Raw genomic sequence first — 12,834 nt, forward strand, 5'->3', positions numbered from 1 at the left:
CCTATAAAGTCCAGTCTAGTGATTTTGTGTTTCCTATCCTTCAAGTGTGGCCCAGATGGCATATGCCCATGTGGCTCGAAGCCTCAGCCACATCTGGAACGTTACCCGGGGTTACTGCCACCTTTATATCAATTTACAATATGTAAACAGTGGCTTTAATCCCAGACTCAAGACAGGAAAACTCATGTCCTCAGACTTTGAATGCCCTTTCCAATAAGCTTTACATGGTGAATTGTACAAGCCTATAATTTAACAGAATTGAAGACTGCTTGGTTCAATGAAACTCTCCACTACCGTCCATTATTGCCACCCATGTTGTGGCTCCAGACCAGATGTAACACATCTGATTTTGTCTATTTAAGTTTAGTCATGATGGTCTAGTTTACTGCAAAATGGTAATCACAACAAACAACAAACGTTGATGAGGCGAGAGATGTCAAACATAGCAATGCCACAAAAACAACCCTTGAGCTCATAATCACTTTCAAGCTGAGCTCTGACAAGTGGCAACACCACACTCGATTCCCAGACAAATATTTACTTTACAAATGAAGTTGAAAGTCTGTGGTCCAGAAGGGATATTAGGAGAGCCAAGAGACGAGGGCGTCCCCACAGCAGAGGGGGAGTTGGACCGCACCATCAAACAACCATGTGTTACATGCAAACAAAAGTCATGAAAAAAACACACAGATGTCAGGCCCACCATCCTAACATGTGGGGAGACCATTAGAAAATTGTACGGGCTGCTGTTGCAGCCACTCAGAAACATAATTAATGCTAGTGTGGTGTGGTGAGGCTCTATGCATGGCAGGAATTTTGGAGCTAGAGGAAAGACAATTATATCTAACTGTTCTTAGAACTAGATTGAAAGGATTACCATAAGCATACACTACACAAACGTATGTGGATACCCCTTCAAATGATTGGATTTGGCTATTTCAACCACACCTGTTGTATCAAATAGAGCACACAGCCATGAAATCTCCAAAGACCAACATTGGCAGTAGAAGAGCTCAGTGACTTAAAGTGGCACCGTCATAGGATGCCATCTTTCCAACGTCAGTTCGTAAAATGTCTGCCCTGCTAGAGCTGCTCCAGTCAACTGTAAGTGCTGTTATTGTGAAGTGGAAACGTCTAGGAGCAACAACGGCTCAGCCGCGATGTGGTAGGCCACACAGGTTTACAGAACGGGACCGCTGAGTGCAGAAGAGCATAGTGAATAATAATCACTACCGAGCTCATGAGCTTCATGAAATGTTTTTTTCTCTCCTCAACCAAAAATCACTTTTACAGAAAGTGGGACCCTAAAAACATTATGCATTATGTTATGCATCCCAAAATTTATGATTAATACATTGTCATTCATCAGAAATCAACTGAGTTTCATCTTTGTAATGCGATCCAACAGTGTAAATTGCCATTTTGAATGCTTTTTGGACATCGTATTTGGGGTTTGGCAAATCTCAGATTCAGCTTTGGAACACACAAGTTCAAGTGCTATCAGCTTCGGTTCAGTATGGAAATTTGCCCTTTTGCCCGATTTCAAGAACAGATGATTTATCCCATCTCTAAGGCCATAATTGAAAGTAATGCAGTATAAATCGCAAGCGGTTCTATGACGTAAATGGCAGAGGCAGTGTTCTTATCAAAGGCTTTTTTCTGAGAAAGTATACGCAGATTGAAGTGTTCTTCCTCCCTCTCTCCAAGAAACTTCACTTTTAAAAATTACACCCCCTCCTACCCCACTTCAAATAGGGCTTTATTTCCTCTATTGCTCTGAAAAAGACAATACGTTTTGTTGGAGAACAAGTCGGTTAATCATTTTTCACTGGGAAGTGCCAAGAAGCAATGCTTTAGAAACTGTTGTCCATCTCTTGCCTTCTGTTCGTCAAAGTAGACAACAAGATCCAGATGTTGTTTGTTGAGTCTTTACGGAGCTGCCAAATCTGCTGGTACCTAGCAGTTGTTTTGGATATGGGAATTTATGAGATGGATCAGATCATTTTCAGGTTACATTTCTTTCCTGTTTATTGAACAAAAGAGTGTCTGTGTGTGACAGGTTTAAGGTTTTTCACTCTGTCATTCCCTTTAAAATCACTCACTTTAATCAAAGAATTGCAGACAGTGTCAAGTTCAGAATCTGCACCTTAGCAGAATCATTGTTTATGTTAATGTGATGATTGAGACCTGGAGTTGGAGATTAAATGTGACACTACAGAAGTGAAAACATAAAAAATTCTCCAGGACCATAATACTGATATCTAATGTGCCAAAGTAAACTCCCTCTCTCGTGATGCTTCTTCATCAATCTATTCATGGGTTGCACCCAGAAGTAGGGCTGCTGTGGGGCTAAGGGTGCAACTGACCCAGGGCCTACCAATGACAACAAGGATGTACCAAATAAACCTTATTTAACGCTATAAAACATGGCAAAATGGATATATATATATATATATATATATATATGTATATAAATACAACATATAAAGTGTTGATCCCATGTTTCACAAGCTGAAATAAGTTATCCCAGAAATGTTCCAAATGTACAAAAAACATTTCTCTAAAATGTTTCGTCTTTGCCAAGATACAGTTGAAGTCGGAAGTTTACATAGCCAAATACATTTAAACTCAGTTTTTCATAATTCCTGATGTTACGTAAGCCTCTAGGGAGAGGGAACGCAACCCCCTGCTACAACTCAACAACTCGTGGAGTGAAAGAGGTATGGGATTGTAGGTGCGAGCAAGGATGACAAAGGCAGATATGGGTACCGTTTACAGGGAATTTATTCCGGCACATGGTAATTTTGGGGAAAAGGGGCTGGACAGAAGCAAAGAAAGTAAATATCAAAGCCCCCTCTCCTACCTACCTATCTTAGCACCACCTAGTGCACTAGCAAAAATACAGGGGGTGGTCCACCCAGGTCTTACCTAGTGTGTATAGACAGTAAATACTACGGGTTATGTATGCCAGCAGGCCTTTTGCCTAAGCACTCCCTAGGTGCCGCCACCAACGTCATTTTAGAGGATTTGGTAGTACGTCCAACCGGCCTCACAACCGCAGACCATGTAACCATACCAGCCCAGGGCCTCCACATCCGGCTTTTTCACTTGCAGGATGGTCTGAGATGAGCCACCCAGACAGCTGATGAAACAGTGGGCTTGCACGATCAAAACATTTCTGCACAAACTGTCAGAAACAGTCTCAGGGAAGCTCATCTGCATGCTCGTCGTCCTCACCAGGATCTTGACCTTACTACAGTTTGACGTTGTAACCAACTTCAGTGGGCAAATGCTCACTTTTGATGGCCACTGGCATGCTGGAGAGGTGTGCTCTTCACAGATGATTCCTGGTTTCAACTGGCGTTGTGTGGGCAAGCGGTTTGCTGATGTCAATGTTGGGAACAGAGTGCTCCATGGTGGCGGTGGGGATATGGTATGGGCAACAAGCTATGGACAACAAACACAATTGCATTTTATTGATGGATATTTGAATTGTTGTGTCTGTCATTCATCTTCCCCATCACCTCACGTTTCAGCATAATAATGCCACGTTATTCCTGGAAGCTGAAAATGTCCCCGTTTTTCCATGGCCTGCATGTCCAGACACGTCACCCATTGAGCATGTTTGGGATGCTTGGGATCAACGATCCCATGTTTGGGATCAACGTGTACGACAGCGTGTTCCAGTTCCCGACAATATCCAGCAGCTTTGCACAGCCATTGAAGAGTGAAATCTGTGACTCAGTAAATCTTTGAAATTGTTGCATGTTGCATTTATATTTTTGTTCAGTGTATACTATGATGAATTAAATCCTAGAATTCGTCTAAGCTTGTTTTGCTTATTTTAATCATCTATGTACTGTACAGCTGTGTCTGTCACTATGTCCTCTCTTTTTGCACAATGTATTCTGAGTTAGCCATGAATATCAACACTGACACAGTCCTACAGCTCAGGGGCCTCTTGAGGGTCCCCCTTTTCAATGTACCATTATTTCATTTAATAATAGAGTAGCCTAGCCTACCAAAAACAAAATTAATTAATTTTTAAAATACATAAAAACATGTCTAAAAATTCAAATTTCAACAAATCTGAGAATTAACCTGCCACCGAATGAAATAAAAGACAGGTCATGCACCGTTGTCGATGATTGGTCCAGTCCGTTACTCAACAACCCTTGACTGCCCATCAGCCCCCTTGTACTGCACACTGCTCAATGAAAAGTTAATTTTCTTTTGTTTTTGAGTTCCTCAATAAATTGATATATACCAAAAAAGTAACTATATGTTTTTTTAAACAGACATGAAACATTACTAAAATGCACCTCCATCTGTGATAACAAATCAGAGAATAAACTGTCAATCGCCTGTGCTCAGAACTTTGTCATTGCTAAGAAAATACTAAGAATTACTAAGAAATAGAACAATATTGCCTTTATTGTCTCATCTGCCAAATTAAGAAGGCCATGAAATCGACAAGGAGAAAATAGGCTAGTTGGCCAGATGTGTAGCCTATTTAGTAGAACAGGACATAAAGTAGGCCTATACAAGAAGCAGCCAATGACGCATTTTGTATATTTTAAAAAGTCTAATAAAGCCATATTAGGAAATTAAAAACAGTATTTTCTAATGAATAGAATAGCCTATTCTGAGTTTAATGTAGCCTATTTTACTGTGATTATGGTTATGCAGTGGCATATCCTTGTTTGTTATAGAATACAAGGCACTCTTATATTGCTGTGCCCTTATCACAGTAAAGTCAAATCTATTTTATTGTAAGAATATAATGAAATATAACAATTGAAATTTAAAAAATTGCCAGTGCGAAGTGATGCTCTCGTGTGCGAAGTGAGATGATCTCATGTCTGGAACAGTTAGCCTACTTCTCAGTGATAATTTGAAACAGGTTTCATGTGCTCAATTTGAGTGTTGAAAGACAGTTTTTTCAGGGTTGTGTACCTTAGAACCTCTTCTTTTCGATAATATATAGAATTTCGGATTAGGTTCTGCCTGTTCTTTGGCAATGACCATTGCGCATTCATTCATTTTTACCCCACGGCACAACACATCTGTTGTAGGCTTATTGTATTGTTCTTTCCTGGAGGTTGAATGTGTGCTATAGCCTAACACAGGGTTTCCAAAAAATCGTTCCTGGGGCTCTGGGTGCACGTTTTGGTTTTTGTCCTAGCACTACACAGCTGATTTAAGTATCAAACTCCTCATCAAGCTTTGATTATTTGAATCAGCAGTGTAGTGCTAGGACAAAAAGCAAAATGTGTACACAGGGCCGAGTTTGGGAAACTCGGTCCTGGGGCCAGACAGGCCGATGGAATTCAGTTTGTGCTTGACTACGGAAAGCAATATCGAATTGGTGTGGATGTGTCTGCTTCTTACAGTGCCTTCAGAATGTTTTCACACCCCTTGACTTTTTCCACATTTGGTTGTGTTACAGCCTAAATATAAAATGTATTAAATTGAGATGTTTCTGTCACTGGCCTACACACAATACCCCATAATGTCAAAAGTGGATTAATGTTTTTGTAAATGTTTACAAATTAATTTATCATGAAACCCTGATGTCTTGAGTCAATAATTTTACCCCTTTGTTATGGCAAGTCTAAATAAGTTCAGGAGTAAAAATTAAGTTACATAATAAGTTATATGGACTCAAACTTGACACTAATGTACTTGTTCTCTTGCTCAGTTGTGCAGCGGGGCCTCGCACTCCTCTCTCTATTGTGGTTAGACAGTTTGCTCTTTTCTGGGAAGGGAGTAGTATGAGATCTTCAGTTTCTTGCCAATTTCCCGCGTGGAATAGCCTTCATTTCTCAGAACAAGAATAGACTGACGAGTTTCAGAAGAAAGTTATTTGTTTCTGGCCATTTTGATCCTGTAATCCAGCCCACAAATGCTGATGCTCCAGATACTCAACTAGTCTAAAGCAGGCCAGTTTTATTGCTTCTTTAATCCGGACACAGTTTTCAGCTGTGCTAACATAATTGTGAAAGGGTTTCTAATGATCAATAAGGGCCTTTTAAAATTATAAACTAGGATTAGCTAACACAACGTGCCATTGGAACACAGGAGTGATGATTACTGATAATGGGCCTCTGTCACGCCTGCTCCCGCTCCTCCTTGTGCTCGAGGGCGCCAGGCTCCCCAGCATTGGGCACTCCCGGCATCGTCATTACGCACACCTGCCTTCCCCATGTCACGCGCAACAGTGATTATTGGACTCACCTGGACTCAAATACCTCTGTCATTACCTTCCCTATATACATGTCTGGTTCCCCGCTCTGTTCCCTACTTCTGCTTTAATGTTTGTATGTCTTTGTATACCCATGTGCTGACGGTGTTCCTGTCCTATACCTGTCTTTTCTGCTTTAAATGTTCAAGGTACGGGGAGTACCTGCTTCTCATCTCCGGCATTGGTCTTTACAGGCCTCTGTCCATCTCTGTTTCCAGCTACAATATTAACAATGTCTACAATGTATTTCTGATCAATTTGATGTTATTTTAATGGACAAACAAAAACAATTGGCTTTTCTTTAAAAAGCAAGGACATTTCTAAGTGACCCCATACCTTTGAACGGTAGTGTATATACAGTACCAGTCAAAAGTTTGGACACACCTACTCATTCATGGGTTTTTCTTTATCTTTACTATTTTCAACTTTGTACAATAATAGTGAAGACATCAAAACGATTAAATATCACAAGGAATCATGTAGTAACCAAAAAAGTGTCAAACAAATCAAAATATATTTTAGATTTTTCAAAGTATCCACCTGATGACAGCTTTGCACACTCTTGGCATTCTCTCAACCAACTTCACCTGGAATGCTTTTCCAGTCTTGAAGAAGTTCCCACATATGCTGAGCATTTGTTGGTTGCTTTTACCGTCACTCTGCGGTCCAACTCATCCCAAACCATCTCAATTGGGTTAAGGTCAGGTGATTGTGGAGGCCAGGTCATCTGATGCAGCACTCCCTCACTCACCTTCTTGGTCAAATAGCCCTTACACAGCCTGGAGGTGTGTTGGGTCATAGTCCTGTTGAAAAACAAATGATAGTGGGAATAAGAGCAAACCAGGTGGGATGGGTTATCGCTGCAGAATGCTGTGGTAGCCATGCTGGTTAAGTGTGCCTTGAATTCTAAATAAATCACAGACAGGTTCACCAGCAAAGCACCCCCACACCATTACAGCTCCTCCTCCATGCTTCACGGTGGGAACCACACATGCAGAGATCATCTGTTCACCTACTTATAAAGACATGGCGGTTGGAACCAAATCTCTCATTTTGACTCATCACATCAAAGGACAGATTTCCACCGGTCTAATGTCCATTGCACGTGTTTCTTGGCCCAAGCAAGTCTCTTATTATTATTGGTGTCCTTTAATAGTGTTTTCCTTGTAGCAATTTGATAATGAAGGCCTGATTCACGCAGTCTCCTCTGAACATGCATTTATTTGGGCTGCAATTTCTGAGGCTGGGAACTCTAATGAACTTATCCTCTGCAGCAGAGGTAATTATGCATCTTCCTTTCCTGTAGCAGTCCTCAGAAGAGCCAGTTTCGTCATAGTGCTTGATGGTTTTTGTGACTGCACTTGAAGAAATGTTCAATGTTCTTGACATTTTCCGGATTTACTGGCCTATAAATCTTCAAATAATGACGGACTGTCGTTTTTCTTTGTTGATTTGAGCTGTTCTTGCCATAATATGGACTTGGTCTTTTACCAAATAGTGCTATCTTCTGTATACCACCCCTACCTTGTCACTTCACAACTGATTGGCTCAAGCGCATTAAGAAGGAAATAAATTCCACAAATGTGACCCGATTCAAGAAACTAGGTGTATGTCGCATGTCATGACTTAACAGGAGCTCCATGTGAATGTAAAAAATATATATATTTATCAATATGCGTTTGGCAGAAATGCCTTCTTAAACATGTGAACTTTCATCTGTAAATACGATAAAATTGTTAAATTACGAGCCTCGTTGGTTAACTTCTTGATGCACTCATCCCGTTAGCGGGATAATTTTCGTCAACCACCGCTGAATTACAGAGCGCCAAATTCAAATTAAATTACTAAAAATATTTAACCTCTAGTGACACCCCATCCCGTGAACGGGACCGTTGTCATCATCTGACACTAATTAGCATAACGCAACGGACATAAATCTTCCTAGAAAATATTCCTATTCATGAAAATCACAAGTGAAATATATTGGAACACAGCTTAGCCTTTTGTTAATCACCCTGTCATCTCAGATTGTCAAAATATGCTTTACAGCCAAAGCTAGACAAGCATTTGTGTAAGTTTATCGATAGCCTAGCATAGCATTATGCCTTGCTAGCAGCAGGCAACCTTGTCACGAAAATCAGAAAAGCAATCAAATTAAATAATTTACCTTTGATGAACTTCAGATGTTTTCACTCACGAGACTCCCAGGTAGATAGCCAAAGTTATTATTTTTGTATGCGAAATAGCTCCTTGTTGTTCTTCACGTTTGGCTGAGAAATCGACCGGAAATTGCGGTCAAGACAACGACGAAAAATAATATCGACAGAAACATGGCAAACGTTGTTTATAATCAATCCTCAAGGTGTTTTTCAAATATCTATTCGATAATATATCAACCGGGACAATTGGTTTCTCAGTAGAAGCGATTGGAATAATGGCTACCTCTGTATTTTACGCAATAATTTCTCTGGGAGCATAAGGTGACCATTTGCGCAATGAAGCCGCCTACAGGTATTCTTCAACATAAATGCATAAAACTACGTCACAATGCTGTAGACACCTTCGGGAATACGTAGAAAGCGTAAGCTGGTTGATAGGGCATTCACAGCTCAATAGGGACGCATCGGAACGCAGGGCTTTCAAAAGATGAGTCACTTCCGGATTGGATTTTTCTCAGGCTTTCGCCTGTAACATCAGTTCTGTTATACTCACAGACAATATTTTGACAGTTTTGGAAACTTTAGAGTGTTTTCTATCCTAAACTGTCAATTATATGCATATTCTAGATTCTGGGCCTGAGAAATATGCAGTTTAATTTGGGTATGTTTTTCATCCAAACATCAAAATACTGCCCCCCACACTCAACAGGTTAAGCCACAGAAAAAGTTGGCAACCTTCCCACTAGCCATGATTGGCTGAGAAATTGAGTGGGCTGGACATGCCGAGAGAGGAGTTCAGATTGGTCTGCCATAGAAGCTTGTCAGTCTGTGTTGGTAATCCTGTCGAACGCTGCTTTAAAACATTTTTTTATTGTTGTTGTGGAATCAGTGGAATTAGAGTATGATGGAGATGGAGTAAACAAGTGTCTCCGGATTTCATCTTCAAACTAAGGGCAACCGTGGCATGGCATTCCTGACAGGGAGACGCGTCCATGCACGATGATGTAGACAGGTAAGATAGTCTAGCGTTAGCTAGCTAACGTTAACTTGTCATATCTGAAAATGTTTCTAATTTTGACAGAAAGTGGTTTCATTTCAAGCTAACGCTAGCTGACTGGCTGGCTAGCTGATATTATTCCCAGAGCCATTTGCTGTTCTATTTAGAGCCTAATGTTAGCTCACTAACATTAAACGTGGTTGGTTAGCTCCCAGCACTGTGGCATTGTTGGCACTGTTCATTGTTGTTTGACTAGCTAACGTTAGCTGTCTGGCTTTTTAGCTAATGCTTTGTGACGTGTGTGTGAACTTGCACTTTGTTTACTTAGCTAAGTACATTGTTTACCTAGCTAGCAAGCTATATGTCTGAAGCTAAAGTGTACTGTTAGCTAGCTAGCTAACGTTAGCTGGCTAGATCCCTTGCTGATGTTATTATTCGTCTCCCAGAGCCTTGTGCTGTTCTAGTTAGAGCCTAATGTTAGCTAGCAAACATTGGAAATTGTTGGTTAGCTCCCAGCACTTTGGCATTTTTGGTACTTTTTATTATTTAACTAGCTAACGTTGGCTGGCTGGCTCGTTTGCTAACGTTACATGACGTGTGTACAACACCCGTTGAATATGCCTGGAGTCTGTAAACATCTGCAAAAAAAGCATAATGAAATTGTTGCCAGCAGAACTGGTTAGGCTGTTTTCATGTTATCCAAAGGTAACCAAATCAATCATCGGCCAGAGCATCAAGTGTGCGCTGCGAGAGCGAAACGTGATGAGTGGGGCTAAAGCTTAAAACTTCTTGCTCCTACTTGAGACGTCTGCGTCTCAAGTAGGCACCTGGAAATGCAAATGCGCTACGCTAAATGCTAAATGTACTCGTTAAAACTCAAACGTTCATTAAAATACACATGCAGGGTATTGAATTAAAGCTACACTCGTTGTGAATCTAGCCAACAAGTCAGATTTTTAAAATGCTTTTTGGCGAAAGCATGAGAAGCTATTATCTGATAGCATGCAACACCCCAAAATGCCTGAAGGCGACGTAAACAAAATAATTAGCGTAGCCGGCGCTACACAAAAACGCAGAAATAAAATATAAAACATTCATTACCTTTGATGATATTCTTTGTTGGCACTCCTATATGTCCCATAAACATCACAAATTGGTCTTTTTCCCGATTAAATCCGTCCATGAATGCCCAAAATATCCATTTGTATAGCCTGTCTGCTTCAGGAAAAAAGCTATCTTCCAACACGCAACGTCATTTTAAAAAATTATATAAGTTGCCTATATTCTTTGACAAAACACTTCAACCTACTTTTGTAACCCAACTTTAGGTATTTGTAAACGTTAATAAGCGATCAAATTGATCACTGGGCAATCTGTATTCAATAGCAGCTACTCAAGAAAACAATGTCAATTTTTCAATCTTCCAAAATCGATTGTTGTAGGCTGGATGGAATGACGGATCTATTGGTAATGTCTCAAAGGATTTTTGTCAATGAAAATGACGTTTCGTGTGGAAGCCGTAGGAATTGCATCCGTGTCCATATTAAATTTGGTTTCCTTTAAATAATACATGAAAGGGGCGCATGGATACTTTTTTCAGCTTTCAGTGACCAGTTTTTCTTGCGCTTTTCGATGAAACACACGCTCTGTTATAGTCACAGCCATGATTTAACCAGTTTTAGAAACTTCAGAGTGTTTTCTATCCACACATACTAATCATATGCATATACTATATTCCTGGCATGAGTAGCAGGACGCTGAAATGTTGCGCGATTTTTAACAGAATGTTCGAAAAAGGAGGGGGTAGGATGAAGAGGTTAAGGTGGGGGGTGTGAACGATGCTGAATGGGTGTAGATAAAGAAATGCTCTTCACTAGATAGCAAAACATTCAAAAGCGATTTTCTCAAAAGTTCAGCAAATTTCAAAGCAGAATTACTTTCCCATTGCTCCTCAAATGCAATGTATGATTAACCATTTTGTAGCTCTGAATGTCTACTTTTATATAATGTAAAAAACACAATTTCAAATTTTGCTACATAAGACCGAATCCAGGTGGTGAGTCACAAATGAACTTTTAACAAGGCACACCAGTAAAATTAAATGCATTCCTGGTGACTATATCATGAATCTGGTTGAGAGAATGCCAAGAGTTTGCAAAGCTTTCATCAAGGCAAAAGGTGGCTACTTTGAAGAATCTCAAATCTCAAATATATTTTTATCTGTTTAAAAAATAAAATGGTTACTACATGATTCCATTTCTGTCATTTCATAGTTTTGATGTCTTCACTATTATTTTACAATGTAGAAAATAGTAAAAAAATAAAAATTAAAAACTGGAATGAGTAGGTGTGTCCAAACTTTTGACTGGTACTGTAGATTATATATAAATATAATACACTCCTACAGTACATTGTGCGTTATAGTACTGTATCTTGCCAATACTACTTTTAAAATGTTCTCGTTTAAAGAACCATGATGTTTGAGACAGCTTTTCCTTTAAGGACAAACGTTAAGTGCTTGTCATTCAGCTGTGGTTGTTTATATTAGGATTCTTTGATTGCTGGGAGAAATCACTGTGCCAAAAAGTTTGAAGTGAATTATGGGTTGACTCACCTTCTGAGGTTTTACAGTCAGTTTTGCAGACTAGGTCCTTCTAGCCAATATATTTCACTCCAATTGTTAATGGATCGAACAGGTGCTGAAGATGGCTGAGAGTTTTTCATATCGGGTCCCCAATTACGTCTGGATTCACCACATGGACCATCCAAACGAGAGAGGAGTGTGAGAAGGCATGGGAAATGATCAATCAAGCAATAAGTCCCAGTATGGTGAACTTAAATATTTCACAATGTCACTTTTAATTTGAATCTTTTTGTTTTTAAAAACACGTTCCTCTGTGCAAGATACATATTTCTCAGTGACAGCTGGTACAGTCTTTTTTTTCTCTGTGACGTTTTCACTGGCACCTAACCCAATGTTTTTACCAGTTTGTGACCCATACGGGTTGAGCAAGATTCAGAGAGGACATACAGAGTGACCACTTGAAAGAATGTCTTTCCCAGTGAGCTAAAATGCATAGCCCCATAGCAAATGCCCTTTGATGCATGCAACCCAGCTGGGAAAACACCTTTCCTGCCTCTCCTTAATTAGAACAAGCATGGCATATTAGTTGAGCTAAGATCTGTGAAAACCTTATGTTGGTGGCTGACGGTACACATACTGTACATGTTCCTAATGTGCCCCAAACTGAATGTAAAAGCCTTAGATATTAGCCCATGGCTTAGAATAATTGATTCATGTGTGTTAAAGCATCTCAATTTCCATTTCTGGCTGGTTATTTGAAGGTCTACTCAAATATGGTAGCTGTTGCAATGAATTAATATTTGTGATGTTTGTTGGTGGACATTTCCTCTCTTGATGTCAGTGATTATTT

At 39.9% G+C, this 12,834-nt stretch overlaps 1 protein-coding gene across 2 annotated transcripts in view; it reads left to right on the top strand.

The window, feature by feature from the left end:
• LOC139387107 (astrotactin-1-like) overlaps positions 1-12,834 on the top strand; it is a 251,064-nt gene that overhangs the window by 214,499 nt on the left and 23,731 nt on the right. The gene's annotated exons all lie outside the window — the stretch shown is intronic.

Source organism: Oncorhynchus clarkii, chromosome 28 (genome assembly GCF_045791955.1).
Source record: "Oncorhynchus clarkii lewisi isolate Uvic-CL-2024 chromosome 28, UVic_Ocla_1.0, whole genome shotgun sequence".
In the NCBI taxonomy this organism is placed as follows: Eukaryota; Metazoa; Chordata; class Actinopteri; order Salmoniformes; family Salmonidae; genus Oncorhynchus; species Oncorhynchus clarkii.